General features: G+C 44.2%; 1 non-coding gene across 1 annotated transcript; it reads left to right on the top strand.

The window, feature by feature from the left end:
* Window positions 1-18786: 18786 nt before the first annotated feature.
* On the top strand, window positions 18787-18858 carry TRNAC-GCA (transfer RNA cysteine (anticodon GCA)). The gene has a single exon. It is a non-coding gene; the product is annotated as a tRNA-Cys (tRNA).
* The last annotated feature ends 646 nt before the right edge of the window (window positions 18859-19504 follow it).

Below are 19504 nucleotides of genomic sequence, written 5' to 3'. Positions count from 1 at the left end.
AAAAAAAAAAAAAAAAAAGGACTACAGGGACTTCTCTGGTTCAGTTCAGTTCAGTTGCTCAGTCATATCCGACTCTTTGTGACCCCATGAACCGCAGCACGCCATGCTTCTCTATCCATCACCAACTCCTGGAGTCCACCCAAACCCATGTCCATTGAGTCGGTGATGCCATCCAACCATCTTATCCTCTGTCATCCCCTTCTCCTCCTGCCCCCAATCCCTCCCAGCATCAGAGTCTTTTCCAATGAGTCAGCCCTTCGCATCAGGTGGCCAAAGTATTGGAGTTTCAGCTTCAATATCAGTCCTTCCAATGAACACCCAGGACTGATCTCCTTTAGGATGGACTGGTTGAATCTCCTTGCGGTCCAAGGGACTCTCAAGGGTCTTCTCCAACACCACAGTTCAAAACATCAATTCTTCGGCGCTCAACTTTCTTTATAGTCCAACTCTCACATCCATACATGACCACTGGAAAAACCATAGCCTTGACTAGACAGACCTTTGTTGGCAAAGTAATGTCTCTGCTTTTTAATATGCTGTCTAGGTTGGTCATAGCTTTTCTTCCAAGGAGCAAGCGTCTTTTAATTTCATGGCTGCAATCACCATCTGCAGTGATTTTGGAGCCCAGAAAAATAAAGTCTGACACTGTTTCCACTGTTTCCCTATCTATTTGCCATGAGGTGATGGGACCAGATGCCATGATCTTAGTTTTCTGAATGTTGAGCTGTAAGCCAACTTTTTCCACCCTCCTCTTTCACTCTCATCAAGAGGCTCTTCTCTAGTAGTCCAGGGCTTAAGAATCTGCCTAGGAATGCAGGCAATGGCAACCCACTCCAGTACTCTTACCTGGAAAATCCCATGGACAGAGGAGCCTGGTAGGCTGCAGTCCAAGGGGTCAAGAAGAGTTGGACACGACTGAGAGACTTCACTTTCACTTTTCACTTTCATGCATTGGAGAAGGAAGTGGCAACCCACTCCAGTGTTCTTACCTGGAGAATCCCATGGACGGGGGAGCCTGGTGGGCTGTCGTCTATGGGGTTGCACAGAGTCGGACACAACTGAAGCAACTTTACAGCAGCAGCAGCAGGAATGCAGGGGATGCAATTTTGATACCTGGTCAGGTAACTAAGATTCCACATTGCAAGGAATAACGAAGTTTATGAGCTGAAATTATGAGCCCATGTGCCTCAACTAGAGAGTCCAGGCACTGTAAGAGAAGGTCCTGCATGATGCAACAAAGATCCCACGTGTTGCAACCAAGGCAGCCAAATAAATAAACAGTTTTTTAAACAAAGAAAAAAATGTGTGAGGTCATAGATGTGTAGCGACTTGTCTAAAGCCGTACAGCCAAGGGACTTCCCTGGCGGTCCAGTGGTTAAGACTTCGCCTTCCAGTGCAGGGAGTGGAGGTTCGATCTCTGGTCTAGGAGTTAAGATCCCACATGCCCCGTGGCCAAAAAGCCAAAACATAAAACAGAAGCCATGTTGTAACAAACTCAACGAAGACTTTAAAAAAAAAATGGTCCACATTAAAAAATCTTTAAAAAAAAAGGTTAAATAAAATAGCGATACAGCCAAAAAGAGGTGGTGAAATTGAACCCAGGATTTGGACCCAGGACTGGCTAACTCAAGACCCATATCATGAAGGGAATCCCTGTGGGTGAAGAAGTATGTGGCCTGCCATGTTGAAAAGTCACATGTGTTTCCACTGTGAGGCAAGGCTCTGCAGAGATAAAAGCCTAGAGTTATCCTCAAGGCTGCTGCCTTATCCAGATGAAGAATCTGAGGCTCAGAGAGGAAACACAACTCACCCAAGTTTGTGCAACTAAAAGAGGGCTGCAATGGGCCGGGAATCCCACTCTACTCCACCACAGTGGGGACATAAGTGGTTTGAGCAGCAATGTTCATCCCTGATTGCAATAAGCCTTAGAGACAGAAACATTTCAGCAGTGAAGGACAACCTAACCATTACTTATATTCATTAAGAGAACATTAAATTGAAGGGACACACGCCTGCCATCAGTTACCAGCTAGTAACTGAGGTACCTCACCACCCTCTGTGAATCCAGCCGGGCTTGTGGCGGGCACATAGAGCAGCCCCTCACTCCCTGGCTCTTTACTAAAATGCTTAATTGAGAGAAAACACCCAGCACTCCTGCCCGTCTCCGGGTGAAGTTGCAATAAACTAACTGAAACTAAATGGCTTGAATCTTTGCAGGGAAGGAGGCCACTCATAGGAAAATATAGAACATGTGTTCATTCAACAAATATTTGTTCAGCATCTTTTATGTGCCAGGCACAGTGCTATGAGCTATGAATATGACCACAACTAAAGCAGGTGAAAGGCCCTGTCCTCATGGAGATGGTATTTGTGGGAGGATGGAAATCTACCCTCTACAACTCACAGGCATAAAAAAAGTATAGGTTCTTTATTTTGTATATGACAGGTTTTTTTTTTCTTGTGCCTCATCTATTTATTAATAAGACAAAATACGAACCTGATTATTAATAGTAATTTAGTCTTCCAGTTTAAAAGTCTCAGATGAGTTAGTACTTAGTATTTTTTGAGTAAAACGTTCCTCTTTCTGTGCCTCTACCCCTTCCTTTATTCAAGACATTGTGTAGGTTTCGACCAGTCCACACATATGTATCCTTGTGCTGTCCTTGGACTGTGACCTCAGAGGTCACGGGACAGCACCTGGACCTATGTGGACCACCCTTCACACCCCTCATTGATTCAGCAGTAGGGTGGAAAACCCTAGGATATCTTGGTTTGGGGAAAGGAAAACCCAACTGCAGCCAGCTGGCAGAGCCCTAGCCATATATCCTCAGCACTCCAGCCATGCTCCAAGGATAATTACTGCAACTATAATCCAAAGGACCTGGCCACTGGAGCATGCTTGGCGCATGTGCTGTACAAGGCGATAGTACTGGTGATGTAATGCCCACAAAAATACCCTTCAACCAATGACCAGCCAGCATCTTCACCCATTGTATAGAATAACCCTGAGGGGTGTTCTTAATTGCCTCCCAGAGTTCCCCAGTGGAATTAGGCTCCAGCTGCCTCAGTGGTAATTATTTGACCACACATGATTTTATTGGCAGCCTTTCCTTCTCTGTCTCACTCCCCACTCTACTATCAGCACTTCCTGGGATCATCCCCCACCCCCCACCAAATAAACTAATTGTCTCATATCTGGACCCAGGATCTGCATCTGAGGGAACCCTGAGACATCGTCCATTTAATATTTTTTTAAATGTCGTATGCATTATGTATTTTATTGGGAGATGATACATAATAAATATGATAGAAGCTCTTTTATCTCATGTTATCAAGAGAGATATTTGATCAGTGCATTAAAAATATTAGTTCAGGGACTTCCCTAGTGGTCTAGTGATAATCATAACATATGATGCATGCATATCTTAAACATTTTGTTGTTCTTGTTCGGTCACCAAGTCGTGTCCAACTCTTTGTGACACCATGGATTGAAGCACGCCAGGCTTCCCTGTCCTTCACTATCTCCCAGAGTTTGCTTAAACTCATGTCCATTGAGTCCAACTATCTCATGCTCTGTCGTCCCCTTCTCCTCCCACCTTCAATCTTTCCCAGTATCAGTGTCTTTTCCAGTGAGTCAGCTCTTCGCATCAAGTGGCCAAGGTTTGGAGCTTCAGCTTCAGCATCAGTCCTTCCAATGAATATTCAGGGTTGAAAACACTTTAGTCTAATTTACAATACGTAAAAGTACAGTTAGGTGACAATTTTTTGACACAGAGCTAATCTTCAGAAAATCCTGCATTGCTCACTAAGGCTTCTGAGCGCAGAAGTGAGTGCAGATATGCTTGGGGAGAGCTTGGAAAGGCAAGAAGCTGACAGAAGGGAATTGATCAGTGGCATAGCACAGCCAATTCTAGAACTCAAGGCTTTCAAGTCTGGAGGCTTGTAAGACCAAGGCATGTCAAAGGAGAATGCCCCACGCTTTAAATGGAGTCAAAATTGCAGTGAAACTGGCTAGTCACCAGCCTTTCCAGGAGTTCAGTCATGTTTCCCAGCAACACTACTCCAAAGAGGTGGACAACTGCTGTGTAGTGTCACATCGCAAGCCAGCTACTCTGGAGGAATTGAACCTGACTCACCCACTGACCCACAGAGACAAAATTCAGAGGGCTCCCAAAGAGGCGTGAGAGGGAGCTGCCTCCTGGAATAGTATGTTACTTTATGGCAGGGTCACAGGACATCTATGTGGGAGGTTTTGTCAGATCGCCCCACCTCCAGCCATTTTATGGATGGCCCTCCTATGGAGCAAAATGGAGAAAAGGCTTGGGACAAATTTTATATTTCTCATAAGGAGCATAAAGGGCTTTCCTGGTAGCTCAGTGGTAAAGAATCCACCTGCCAATGCAGGAGACATGGGTTCAATCCCTGAGTTGGGGAGATCCCCTGGAGAAAGAAATGGTAACCCATCCAGTATTCTTGCCTGGAAAATCCCATGGACATAGGAGGCTGGCGGGTTACAGTCCATGGGGCTGCAAAGTCAGACGTGACTTAGCTACTAAACAATAACAACTTAGTGATTAAACAACAATAACAACAAAAGGAGCACAATAATTCACACGACTTAAAGTGGTTTCATGGTTCCTAATGATTTTCCCCATGGCCCTTCTAGTGCTCCCCATCTTTATTCTGGAAATGGAGCCATGATTATGTGACTCAAGCCAGGCCAGTTAGTGATATCTGGAATTTTTCCTATCAGAGCTGAGAAATAGATGTTCTCTATCCTCCAGGAGCTACTAAAGCTGGAAGGCTATGATGCTGGAGTTGCCAGAGGCCACGTTCCCCTCCAAGTAGAGAAAGACCATCTGTGAGAGGCAGGAATGACTCCAACAAGCAAAGAGCAGCAGAGAGAAGAGAGAGAGAAAAGCCTGACAGTGTTTGCATGTCTAAATCCAGTCCTTGCTGGGGTGAGCTCCGCTCTGTACTGTCCATGGTTTGGTTACGTGAGCCAATACATACCCTTTTCATGCTCAAAGTAGTTAGAGTTGAGTTTCTATCGCTTCAAACAAAGAGTCTTTGACTAACACAGATATTCTCAGTGATAGCAAAGATGAGGCGCCTTCAAAAGGCCTCCAGGCAACAGATGTTCACAGGCAGGAGCTGGGACAAGAGAGGAAGAGCCACAGAGAGACTGCACATAGGAAATACCTTCTGGGGACTCCTAGGAAGACATATACCCCTGCTTAATTCTTTTCACACACACACACACAAAGATACACCAGGAATAAAGGGGAAAAGGCCTTCAGGAAAAGATAGTTATAACACAACACTCTTAAGTCAGGTACTTTTTTTTTTTTTAACTGTTTTCTTTCTTTTTATCTATATCCATTTTCTCTAATGACAGTCATTTTTTGTCTCTAGCTGTTTTTTTTGGGGGGGGGGTGGGTGTCTTGCTGGGTCTTCGTTTCAGTGTGCAGGCTGTTTATTGCAGCATGCCCTAGCTGTGACGGCTGAGCTTAGCTGCCCTGTGGCATGTGGGATCTTAGTTCCCCAAAGAGGGATCGAACCTGTATCCCCTGCATTAGAAGGCAGATTCTTAACTACAGAACCTCCAGGGAAGTCCTTGAATCAGGTACTTATTATTTAACCTCCTTGTAATGCCCAGCCCCTCAGTGTATTCTCTCTCACTCTATAAGGCAGCAAAGAAAATATACACTTTAGCTATTATTCTGACTCTTACTCTCTCTCTCTTTCCTGAATCATTTCTAAATTAATTTATTACCTTTTATAACCTTATATAACCATAAAAGCTAGAACAGATCCATTCTCTATGAGGAATGGCACAATTCGTATCTCTTCTCAAACAGAAGGCCTCATGTGCATGTAAAAGCTGGAACATAAAGCACAGGGGTTATTTGTCAATCCAAGAGTAGGCCTCAGCCTGCTGGGAAGAGGAGGGAGCTTAGAAAAATGAACTTGGGATCCATGTTTTATTTCTTTTTTATTCTTGGGAAGAAATGTTAGTTAATTGAGAAAAATGAGTGTAAGTTTTTCTAAAGCCCTGTTCTTGGAGCAAGGGGAGGAGTTCATTGTGTGAAGAGTCATCATTTGAGGCCTAACTGTTCTTTAACACTTTGGGATTGAAGGGAAAATACAGAGGAGGCTTTGTAAAGAGGGCTTGAGGTCTTGTATGAGTAAAAAATGCTGAGAAGAGACACCATGGGCTTTTGATAAATGAAAAGATTAGCTTGTTTTCAGGAGTATATCTTCCCTTCCCCTCTACCTCCATGGATGGAGTATACTTCCTTGCCCCTTGGCTTTGGGCTTGGCCATGAGACTTGCTGTGGCCAAAGGGTTTGAGGTGTACTTGTGCAGCTGGATACCCTCTCTTACAATTCAGCCATCATCAGGAGAAAATCCTGTTCTGGTTAGCCCACTGGTTCAAGGAGGAGAATGAGGAAAACATGGAGCAGAGTCACCCAGTTACCAAGAAACTCATAACCCCAAACCAAATGCTGTTACATCATGTCTAGAGTTTGAGGTTGATAGTTTTGTGGTATAACCAGCACAGTAGCTAATGGATATAACGCATTAGTGTGATTTCCCTTGAACTGGAAAACTAGTGAAGACTGGCAACTTTTGGGTTATTTTACTAACAAAAGTTAAACTCCTGACATGAGTGACCCTTTTACCTTTTATTATTACTGGTGGAAGTGGAGTCAGGGGTTGGGGAGAGAATGATGGAGTTTTAGCCCTGTGACCTCACAACACAATTTCACCTATCTGACCCAGGTCATGGAGTTTGAAGCCAGCATATCCATGGATGTGGTTTGTTGGGAGAGGCAACCCACAGTTGGCCCTATGCTTCCATGCATATTCTTGCTGGATATGCGAAGAATGCAAGGCGCTGACTGCCCTCTAACCAGGCCATTTCTCAGGATTGTGTTTGTAGGAAGCAACCTTACAGAGTGAAATAATATCTTCCCCAGACAAAGAGTTGACTCATTACTGTTGACGATAAAAGTGGTAGATTCTCCAAGCTCAGTAGTCTCCCCTGTGAAAGAACTTATCTGTGTGTGCAGGCCCACCTGTGTCACTTCCTTGGGCCTTGGGAGACATGGGGAATCAGAGTAAAGCCTGACTGTCTGGCTACACTTTCTCTGGAAGTACAGCAGTCCCGGCTGTGCCTGAGGACTCTGTTTTTAGCACCTAGGAAGCAGTCTAGCTTCACTGCTTGTAGGTAGGGTAAATTCGCAGACCCTTCACAGCTCCTGACTTGAGTCATCTCTCATAAATGTTAATTGTCCCAAAGCTCTACACAGGAATAAAGTTTGTGAACTCCTTCAGAGAGCAGGATCCCTCCCACCCAGGACAACTTTTCAGCACCAACTTGGGAAAGAGAACTTCATAAATTCTCAAATGCAAAAGTTAGAAGGGACCATTGTGATCAGCAAAAAAGCTTAGCGCAATGATTTCCAGAAGGTAGGATGTACCCTTGTGGATCACGAGATAATTTTAGATGATATGTGAAAGAGCGTGATTTTAAATTTCAGAAGCACTTGTTTATAAAATGCATAAGAAAAACACTTCAAAGTATTCCTCTTGAAAGACATATTTAAACTAAAAAATAGATTAACAGAAATATAAGTTTTTGTTCAGTCATTAATTTGTGTCTGACTCTTTGTGACTCCATGCACTATAGCACACCAGGCTTCCCTGTCCTTTACTATCTTCTGGAGTATGCTAAAATTTATGTCCATTGAGTCAGTGATGTTATATAACTATCTCATCCTCTGCTACCCTCTTCTTTTGCCTTCAATTTTTCCCAGCACCAGGGATAGGCAAGGCTAAAAGTATGTTTAGGTTAGGCTGGAATTATTTAAAGGCTGGAATCAGTAAGGACTCTTGACCAGAGCACCTACACATAGCTCCTCTACGTTGCTTGGGCTTCCTTATAGAGTGGCAGATTCAGGGTAGTCAAACATCTTGCACAGTGGCTCAGGGCTTCAAGAGTAACCCCTAGGAGAGGTCATTAAGATAAATCCTAATTCAATATAACTGAAGTCCTTACAAGAAGAGGAGATTAGGACACAGGCTCACATATGTGAAGACACAAGAAGCCCATCTATGAGCCAAGAAGAAAATCCTCAAAAGAAATGAATCCTACCAACACCTTGATCTCATACCTTTAGCCTCCGGAATTATGAATAAATTTCTATTGTTTAAACCACTCAGTCTGTGACACTTTGTTGTGACAGCCCTACCAAACTAATACAGGAGTCTAGAGCAAAGCAAAGAGATCTTAGATGTGACGCTAACAGCATGATCCATAAAAGGTAAAATAGATAAATTGGACTTAAAACCTTGCTCTGGGAAAGACCTTGTTAAGAGGATGAAGGCACAAGCTACAGACTGGGAGAAAATTGTTGCAATTCACATATCTGACAAGGGACTATGCAGAATACATAAGAATTTCAATAACTCAACAGTGAAAAAAAATCCAATAAGGAAATGGGCAAAAAACATGAATAGACGTTTCACCGAAGAAGGTAAACCGACGGCAAATAAGCACGTGAAAGATGTTCAACATCATTAGCCATGGGGAATTGTAAGTCAAAACTGTAATAAGACATGCCTGTCAGAATAGCTAAAATGAAAAATAGTGGACTTCCCTGGGTGGTCCAGTGGTTAAGAATCTGCCAGCCAAAAAAAAAAAAAAAGAATCTGCCAGCCAATGATGCAGGTTCAATCCCTGGTCTGGGAAGATTCCACATGCTGCAGGGGAACTAAGCCCATGGGTCACAACTACTGAGCCCACAACTACTGAAGTCCATGCGCCCAGAGCCTGTGCTCCATAGTAAGAGAACCACTGCAATGAGAAGTCTGCATGCTGCAACTAGAAAGTAGTCCCCACTCACTGCAGCTAGAAAAAGCCCACGCATAGTGATGAAGACCCAGCAGAGCCAAAAATAAAAACTGAAAAAAAAAGATTAAAAAAAAGAAAAGTGACAATGGCAAATTCTGGTTAGGGTGCAGAGAAATCAGATCAGCGTTGTTGGTAGAAATGTAAAATGGTACAACTACTCTGAAATTATTTTGGTAGTTGCTTACAAAACTAAATATACAATTATCATACAATCCACACTGTTTGGAAGAGCCCCACACTAGAAACAGCCCAGATGTCTTTCAGTGGGTGAATAGTCAAAAAAAAAGAAGCTGTGGTGTGTCCATGTCATGGCATACTAGTCAGCGAAGGAACAGACTGTTGATGCGCGCAACAACCAGGATGAACCTCTGGGAATTAGGCTGAGTTAAAAGGTCAGCCCGAAAAGGTTACATACTGTATGATTCTATTTGTATAGCATTCTTCAGATGACAAAATTATAGATGTGTGAAACAGAATAGTGGTTGCCAGGAGCAAGGAAAGACAAGGAGGGGGAGGTGGTGTGGTTGTAAAGGGCAACACACAAGATCCTTGTGGAGATGGAACTGTTCTGCACATTGACTGCGTCAATGTCCATATGCTGGCGGTGGCTTCACACCACAGCTTTGCAAGATGTTACCATTTGGGGAAACTGGATAAATGGTACATGGAATCTTTCAGTATTATTTCTTATACTTGCATGTAAATCTATGAATGTTTTGTGTTAAACGAGAGAGAGAATGGAAACATTTTCTTTACTGTTGTAATAAGATCTCCCTGTTAAGCAAAAGAAAAAAAAGGATCAGAAGAGAGTGTTTGCTTGCATAGAGAAATCTGGGAGGATACGTACAAAACTAATTCAAGTGATTCCCTGAGGAATCCCCGAGGGTGGGGAGAGGTGGATGCTGAAGGGAGCAGGTAGGAGAATGATATCCATTTTGATAATGTTCGCCCTTTTAGCTTCTGAGCCATGTGAAAAACTAGAAAAACAACAAAAAAAGATTCTTCTAACTGCCGTGTGGAGAGTAGATTTAGAGAGACCACGGGGATACTTGAAAAAGCCAGAAAGACTTCACCTAGCTAGAGAATAGCAGAGTTCTTCAATAGCACACTCTTCAATGCAGCATAATCTGACTTTTGTGGGTTTTTCTTTTTTTAAATTTTATTTATTTATCTATTTTTGGTTGTGCTGGGTCTTCGTTGTGGTCCGTGGGCTTCTTATTTATAGTGGTTTCTCTTGTTGCGGAGCATGGGCTCCAGGGTGCGAAGGCTTCAGTATTTGCAGCCCTTGGGCTCAGTAACTGTGGCACACAGGCTTAGTTTCCCCATGGTATGTGTGATCTTCCCGGACTACGGATCGAACCCATGTCCCCTGCATTGACAGGCAGATTCTTATACGCTAGATCTCCAGGGAAGTCCCTATGGGCTTTTTTTTTTTTTTTAATCTTTTGGCTGCACAGCATGGCATGTGAGATTTTATTTCCCCGACCAGGGATTGCACCTACACTCTCTACATTGGAAGCTCTGGAAGCTCAGAGTCTTAACCACTGGACCACCAGGGAAGTCCCATAACCTACCTTTTAAAACAAATCTGTTGGCCCCCGCTTAGAAAGGTTTTTCACCCACAGGATTAGGAACAGCAGCCCAGCATGACACTGAAGACATTTCACAATGTGATTCCCAGCTGATCTTCCCAGGCTCATCCTCTCTCACCACCCCTTGAATCATGATGTTCTTTTTATCTGAATACTGGAAGTACTGTCACACCTCTGTGCCTTTGCCCATGCTGTTCCTTCTGCCTGGAATGGCCTTCCGGTATACATCATCCGTACCATCTCCAACTCCTTAAGACCAAATTCAAGGTTCTCTGCCCTTGGAGGCTTTTCTGACCCATCCATCTCCTAAAGTTCCATACGCAATTAATTGCTGTCTGTTGACTAACTGCCATTTTATCCCTTGTGACATTGGCATACACTCAGGTGTGAGTTTAATTAATTGTTTTTAAATAATTAATTGAGTGGTCATTTGCTTAATAACCTTCTCCCCAGCTAGACTGCCAATTCCAGGAGGATAGGGACCAGGTCTGTCAAATAATCTTACTGACTGAGGCAGTGTCTAGGACCCTGGAGCTTACAGCTAAGGGGTTCTCAGAAAGGCTTGGGATCTTGAGCCTCCATTTTCTCTCTCTCTTTTTTTTTTTCAGCTGTGCCACCAGACATGTGGATCTTAGTTCCCAAACCAGGGATCGAACCTGTGACCCCTGCAGTGGAAGCACACAGTGCTAACCACTGAACTTCCAGGGAACTCCCTTGAGCCCCCATTCTCTTAAAGAAGCAGCATTCTGAATGGTGATGCCCAGAGCATGTTCTAATTGGCACTGGAAAGGACTGAACTGTCACTTCCTTGTTTGGCTCATAGGCTCCAATCAAGCCTATGATTGGACTTCTATCTGCTGCTGCTGCTGCTAAGTCGCTCCAGTCGGGTCCAACTCTGTGCGACCCCAGAGACAGCAGCCCACCAGGCTCCCCCATCCCTGGGATTCTCCAGGCAAGAACACTGGAGTGGGTTGCCATTTCCTTCTCCAATGCATGAAAGGGAAAGTGAAGTTGCTCAGTTGTGTCCAACTCCTAGCGACCCCATGGACTGAAGCCTACCAGGCTCCTCCGTCCATGGGATTTTCCAGGCAAGGGTACTGGAGTGGGTTGCCATTGCCTTCTCCGGGACTCCTATCTAGCAAGCCACTAATCTCCCTGTGCTTCTAACAGATGTAAGGGGTTAAACCCCTCTAGCACGACTGAGAGTAGGTGGGAGAGCCTAGAACCGCATGTCCCACACAGTAGCCTCTAGCCGCAAATGAGTAAATTTAAACTAATTAAAATTAAATTCAATTAAAATTCAGATCTTTAATCAAGCTAGCCACATTTCATATGCTCAACAGCCGTCTGTGGCTAGTGGCCACTGTATCCGACACCACAGAATTAGAAAATATTTCCATCATCATAGGAAGATCTACTGAGGGTCACAGTCTAGAGAATTACATTCCCCCTACTTTTCTTTTCTTTTTTTTTTCTTGACCACACAGCTTGCAGGATCTTACTTCCTTGACCAGGGATTGAACCCATGGCCACGGCAGTGAAAGTGCCAAGTCCTAACCACTTGGACTACCACGGAACTCTCAAGAATCACCCTTTACTCCGTGCTTCACACAAAACAGAGCACTGTGTTAAAGCATCTCAAAGGGTGTGCTTAGGGGCCAGACTGCCTGGGTTTGAATCCTACTAGCTGTGTGGCCTTGAGCAAGTTATTTCACCTCTCTGAGCTTCATTTTCTTCAACTGTAAATTGGAAGTCATACTAGTATCTACCTCATGAGGTTGCTGTGAGGATTCAACGAGATCATACACGTAATACACTTGAAATATTACTGGTCCACAGTATTAACTGGCCCAGAGCATTAGCTCAGCACTTGGTTGGTTTATTGTCATTTATTGTTTTTATTTAAATCTCACAACAATCCTATTAAATAAGTGCTATTATGATTCCCATTTGCAAAGGGGGAAATTGAGGCTCAAAGAGCTGAAGCCACTTATGAAAATTCACACGGTGAGATAGTGGCAGAGCTGGTTTTGAACCCCCAAGCCCCTCAGTTTTCTAGGCTTCTTCCTTTTTGAGGGGTGGGGATGGATCTGCCCCGAGCTCCAACTGTAATTTGGTCTAGTTCCACAGTCCTCCTTGCCAAGAAGAGCTCCTGCCAACCTTCCTACGGGCTCCAAGCACTTGACTGATGCCCCAGCCCCATCAGCGGGGGGCCTCTGCCATCAGCTGGCATCCATCAGAAAGCCTTCTCCTTCCTGCTGCCCTCGATGAGATGCTGGACCCAGAGCACTGTGCAAATAGAACATGAATTCTGCTGACAGGGTAATAACAAGGCTCCTAAATCAGCACTTGGACTTTTTGCTTTACATATATTACTCAAATTACATGTCAGGGATTAATATACATTATAAACCAGATGCGCCAGTTACATATTTCTCTCTGGAATGTCTCTTGGGTGCCTCCTGAAACTGCTACTGGTGTTAATCACACATTCTTCCCACCATGCCTGGGCCCTGGCGGGGCCACACCGACAGCAGGAGGGCCAAGGAGGGGTCAGGAAGGATGGGAGGCCTAGAGGAGTATGAGGAACCAGAGGCTGATTTTCATACTTTGGAACCAGCCCAGCTGTGCTGGGTTTCACAACCACTTTTGTAGCTTTCTGCCATGCAGGCTGTGGCAATCAGCCTGTTGTGCCCAGTGCTCAGCCAAGGTCTGGTCCATAGTACTTATTCTGAGGAGGTGGCAGAGGTTGCTGATTGCCTACCCAAGGTCTATTTTCTCCTTGTTTCCAATGAACAGAACCCTGATATTGTTTGGGGCTGCAATATATCAAGCTAAAAATATTCACCTTCATAATATCTTTGTGGCTAGATAACAGGTATATGAGTCAGTTCTGGCCAACGAGACGGAAGAAGAAATATGCTGGGCATTTGTGGGAAATCCTTACATAAGGGCTGTCCCTCACTTCTTGACTCCTTTTCTCTCTGCCTGGAACACAGTCATAATGGTACAGCTGCAGCCATCTTGCAGCCATGAGGTAACAGGCTTCAAAATGAAAGCCTACAAGCTGAGATGGAGGTATGGAAAGGTGGAAGAAATCTGGAATCATGTGGCTGTATCTGAGCCTTTCTACCAGCCTTATTCTGCTTCTTTCAGACACATTTTTACATAAGATAAATAAGCTACCATCTTATTTGCAGTCTACCAAACTTATTTGCAGTCACTGGGGTTTATCATGTTTCTGATACATTTGCCTTCAGTGTCTCTGTCATCCACAGAGAAGCAGCTCTTAGGGAATATCCTCAGTCCTTGCTTCTCTTCTCTGAAATGTGCTCATCACCACATGCTTGCCCACACCTGCTTCTCAGAGAGTTCTCACCACATTCCCTGCTGGGTAAGCAGTGGACCATGGCCAGAGTTGATGGAGTCAGTGGACTAAACCCAACCCAACCAGATTCTCTTCCTGAGAATTTCAACTGAGCCCAGAGATTTGTATATAGAACACACACTGGCATCAACAGCCCATAATGACCCTGGGGTGGTTTTATTTTTCCTGTGTAGCATTTTTGTCCTGTGCTTTCCAGGTAATGCCAGTGGTAAAGAACCCGCATGCAAATGCAGGAGACATAAGAGACTTGGGTTCATTCCTTGGGTCAGGAAGATCCCCTGGAGGAGGGCATGGTAACCCACTCCAGTATTCTTGCCTGGAGAATCCCCATGGATGGAGGATCCTGGTGGGCTATAGTCTATGGGGTCGCAAGGAGTTGGACACGAATGAAGCGACATAGCACACATAGTGTTTTTGTTTTTTGATATTAGAAACATCGTTTCCAATAAAAATCTGGATCTCTGGCTTCTCTTGAAATAGTGGAAGTTTGGCATCACTGGGTTCACATTCCATGGAGTAATAAATGGCTGCTGGTGAGAAGTGGCAATTCCCTCCATATGGACACATGCTCTTCCATATTCCCTAGTCCTCACTTTGCCCCAATGTGTTACTCCACATCCATGCCACTTATTCCTGTTGCCTGCCTGGCTCCTTTTGGCACTGGAGTTTACAACATCTGCTCTAATTAGTCACCATAAGGCCTTCGAATCATGATAATGATAATAATGCTGCTGGTGAAGATAACAATAGCAACAATTATTGATGACTATTATGAGCCAAGTAGTTTAGGGAGGGCTCTGCATATATTATCTTATTTGGTCCTCAAAACAAGAAGACCCCTACTATGATCACCGTGTGTGTGTGTTCAGTCGCTCTGAGGTGTCCAGTTCTTTGACTGTGCAGACTGTAGCCCTCCAGACTTCTCTGTCCATGGAATTGTCCAGGCAAGAATACTGGAGTGGGTTACCATTTCTTACTCCAGAGGATCTTCCCTGTACAGAAGAGGAAAGAGGTGCAATAACTTGACCAAAGCCTCACAGTTAGAAAGCAATATATCTGGGATTCAAATCCAAGCATTCTGGCCTCAAAGTGGGTGCTTCCCAACCAATAGATTATAGCTACCTTCTCATGAATTAAGACAAAGAGACGGAGAAGGATACAGCATATGTGCAGACAGAGTGGAAAAAACAGATATCAGAGTGGAAGGCAGAGAATGGCCGCTGTGGACCCTGGCTGTTTTCTGGTTCCTTGTGAAGCTTGGATGCACTCCACACAAAGAAACTTCCACCAGTTGGAATTCATATATGCAAGCAACAGAAACAAACTGGTAGATTTCAACAGAAGAGGAATCAGTGAAATAGACATTGGAGAGTTTTCAGAATTGCTGGGAAGGCTGGAGAACAAGAATGGCCATCAGGGTGGCAGAAGCACAGGGCTAGTCTGGTAAGGACCCTGATGACCCAGCCACAGAACGTCAGACCCTTCAGCCTCCCCTTTAACCCTGCTAAAACTTCACACCTGATGCTAGGCACAGCCACTGGCCCTCTGGCCTGGGCTGCCCCAGAGACTGAATATTGCTATCTCTATGGCCACTAACCGGAGAAGGCAATGGCACCCCACTCCAGTACTTTTGCCTGGAAAATCCCATGGACAGAGGAGCCTGGTAGGCTGCAGTCCATGGGGTCGCTAAGAGTCAGACACGACTGAGTGACTTCACTTTCACTTTTCACTTTCATGCATTGGAGAAGGAAATGGCAACCCACTCCAGTGTTCTTGCCTGGAGAATCCCAGGGATGGGGGAGCCTGGTGGGCTGCCGTCTATGGAGTCGCACAGAGTCGGACACGACTGAAGCTACTTAGCAGCAGCAGCAGCAGTAGCATGTGGAATCTTAGGTCTCTGATCAGGGATCAACCTATACCACCGGCACTGGAAGGTGAATTCTTAACCACTGGACCACCAGGGAAGTCCCCAAAGTCAATGCCTTTTGTTTCCAAAATGTAGAGTCTTTTCTGTATGGTCACAGGGATTCTCCTTTGCTGCAGGTGGAAACAATTCTCTATGCTACTCCCCAAATCCTGAGTTGGTGACTCCTCTGTAATTTCTCCACATGGAGCCACTGGTCTAAGTTATAAAACGTCTGCCCAGATCTCAATAGCTGCCTGGTTGGAGCTGTTTCTTTATCCTTTAGTGCCTCTCACATTCCCATCTTCCTCTCATAACTTGATCCTCCAGCAAATTCCCATCCTGGCTTCCCACCTTCTCTTCAAGTGCTTGTTTCTCTGTGATCCAGATTTTAGCCTCTCTCTCCTGCTCCTGCAAAGAACAACATCACATCTCTACCTTAATTACATTTTAGTGATTCCATTGCCAGCATGGTTTTAAACTGTTCTTGCCTATGTTTCTGGTGGCAAAAGTCAAGTTTGTCCTTATTCTTTAAAGTTTTGAGTGGATGACCTAGACAAGTGAGCAATGACACTATGAAGACTGAGCTGAAACAAGTGATGTTTAGCACTGTGATCATATAAAATCTGGGCACAGTTAAGACAACACAGTAAATACATGATTACAAATGTTTAATGTACACAATAACAAGCGACAATCATATTATTAAAAAAAAAATTAGCGCCACAATTCTTGGGGAGATGTGGCTGTGTTGTGAACTCTGATATTCCACACAGACAGCCCAACCACCTTGAGGAATGAAGGACTTGTTCCACCAGCTACTGCAAGTACTGGTGGCAGGTGACCCTTAGCTGTGAGCCTTCTATGAGAATTTCCTTGGCAGCTGTCTTTCTGAGGCAGCCTGCATACAATGATTGACCCACTTGAGAGGGAAGGGACCTGATCCCCTTGAAGATTTATCCCAGCTTTAGTGCAAAAGAGTTAGTTGCTCACTCATGTCCAACTCTTGCAACCCCATGGACTGTAGTCCGCTAGGTTCCTCTGTCCATGGAGTTCTCCAGGCAAGAATACTGGAGTGGATACCCATTCCCTCCTCCAGGAGATCGTCCCTCTGGTATTGAACCTGAGTGTCTTGCATTGCAGGCGGATTCTTTACCGTCTTAGAGTCTGCCATGGAATCAGAGGCTTTTGTTCTGACATTGTGGTTTGACTTCTCCCTCCTATTCTTTCCTCTTTCTTCCACAAAGCACTCCCCAAATAATTTCCTGCATGCTAATCTCCATCTTGGAGTTTACTTCCCAGAGAACTCAACCTGCAATCCTCCACGCACACACACAAACACACCCCTGTGTCCATGCTCATTGGAATGTGATTTTGCAGCTTCTCCATTCAAGAGATAGGGTCTGTTTCTCCCCTCCTTGAATCTAGACTGGCCTCGTAACTTGTTTCAGTCAATAGAATGAGGCCGAAGGTATACTGTACCAGTTCTGAGCTGGAGCCTCCAGAAGCCTTGCCTGCTTCTGCTCTCATTCTTGGAGCCTGCCACTACCATAAGAAAAAGCCTGGGCTTCCCTTGTGGCTCAGTGGTAGAGAATCTGCCTGTCAATGCCGGAGACATGGGTTCGATCCCTGGTCTGGGAGGATCCCACAGCCAAGGAGCAACTAAGCCCATACACCACAACTGTTGAGCCTGTGCTGTAGAGCCCATGCTCTGCAACAGAAGAGAAGCCGCGGCAATGAGAAGCCTGTGTACCACAACTATGAGTAGTCCCCGCTAGCTGCAACTAGAGAAAGCCCAAGTGCAGCAATGAAGACTCAGCACAGCCAAAAATAAGTAAATAAATAAAAGTATATTTAAAAAGAATAAACATAAGCTAGCTTGCTTGTGCTAGCTAAAAGACATGTGGCCAAATTGCAGCTATTCCTCAGCTAACAGCCAACCATCTTCCTGAAGCAAAGCTACCTAGCTGACCACAATGTATGAATAAACTTAGCCAAGACTAGACATACTGCCTAGCTGAGCCTAGCCCAAACTGTTGACACAGAAAACCATGAGCTAATCAATAATGTTGTTTTAAGCCAGTTAAATGTTGGGTAGTTTTGTAGCAATTCCTAATGGCTACAGGAGAGAACTGTATTTGAGAAACTGTCTTGAAAAGATAGAAAGTAAAACTGGGGCAAGAGCATCAGGCCCCAAGTGACGCAAGAGATGATTGAGCAAATTTCCATGAGAAAATGGAAGGAATTTATTTTTTGCCCCAGTGAACTGGCTAGAGAGATGAGACTAGGGGTGGAGGCATAAAAAGTAAGTAAGGAGGAGGAGAGAGTTGTTTGCATGAAGGTATGTGACTGGGAACAATATGGGTTGAAGCAGCAGGTGGAATCCTCTAATGGGCGTGGGTCTGTACGCATGGAGATGAGATGGCAGAAGGACATTTAAGCACAGATGAGCCTAATAGTTATTTTGAATTTCTTTGCATTTCATTGATGTAATCTCTTCTCTGTTTATTTGCAACCCATCTGATCTTCAGAAAAATCTTATACAAAACAGAGATTCTTCCACTTTGCTGGTGGAAAAGCAGGACACCCACTTTGGAAAGCAATTGGTGGTATTTATCTAGTGCAGTCCAAAATGCACATGCTCTTTGATGAGCAATTCCACTTCTAGATTTTTTTTCTTTTTTTTTTTTTTTTTGACTTTTTGGCTGCCCCATGCAGTATATGGGATCCAGGTTGCCTGACCATGGCTCCTGCTTTGGGAGCTTAGAGTCTTAACCACTGGACTGCCAGGGAAGTCCCTCCACTCCTAGATTTTTATAGAGAAATCCTCGTGCATGTGCATCAGGAAACGTGTACAAGAATGTTGCATTGTCTGTAATAGAGGAAATTTGGAAAAGCTTTAATTGTCTACAAGTAGAGCTTTAGATAGATAAATTTGTAAATATTCATATGATAAAACACCAAATAAGTTATTATGGAGGCTTCCCTGGTGGCTCAGACGGTAAAGCGTCTGCCTGCAATGCAGGAGACCCGGGTTCAATCCCTGGGTTGGGAAGATCCCCTGGAGAAGGAAATGGCAACCCACTCCAGTACTCTTGCCTGGAAAATTCCATGGATGAACTACATGTGTATTTATATCTAGCTATATATATCATCAAAGACAGATCAAAAAATACATGATTGCATGAAAAAGCAAGTTGCAGAAAATAAAATATGATACCATTTTTGTACATCTTAAAATTACACTAAATAGTGTTACAAGCATTTATGAATACAGTATATGCAGTGAAAATATGAAAACCATTTGGAAGGGCAGACACCAGATTCCTGATGGTGAATTCTTCTGGGGAAGAAAATATACATGGGAGATTTCACTTTTAACCTTACTAGATTTATAAAATCAGGGGCAAAAATCTATAAAATAATAGCATTAAATTCTGACAGTTGGAGGACATGGGTATTTGTTAGATTACTCTCTCCTCTGTTCTATATTTTAAAATTTTATCAACTGAGAAAGAAATTTAATTTTACCCACGAATGCTTTTTGAGATTTGGGTAGTTTATTTATCTGTGTGTGAGTTTCACATCTGGGTCACAGATCCATGCCAGAACCAGTCCCTGGAGGCGGATGTTACTGAGCCTATAGACCCCTGGAGTGCCGGATTCTTGAAGAGTGCTTTGTGGATGTATATAGACCGTGG

Source organism: Bubalus kerabau, chromosome 13, assembly GCF_029407905.1.
Source record: "Bubalus kerabau isolate K-KA32 ecotype Philippines breed swamp buffalo chromosome 13, PCC_UOA_SB_1v2, whole genome shotgun sequence".
NCBI lineage: Eukaryota > Metazoa > Chordata > Mammalia > Artiodactyla > Bovidae > Bubalus > Bubalus kerabau.
The sequence above is the reverse complement of the archived record's forward strand: the minus strand, read 5'-3'. Positions and strand labels throughout refer to the sequence as shown.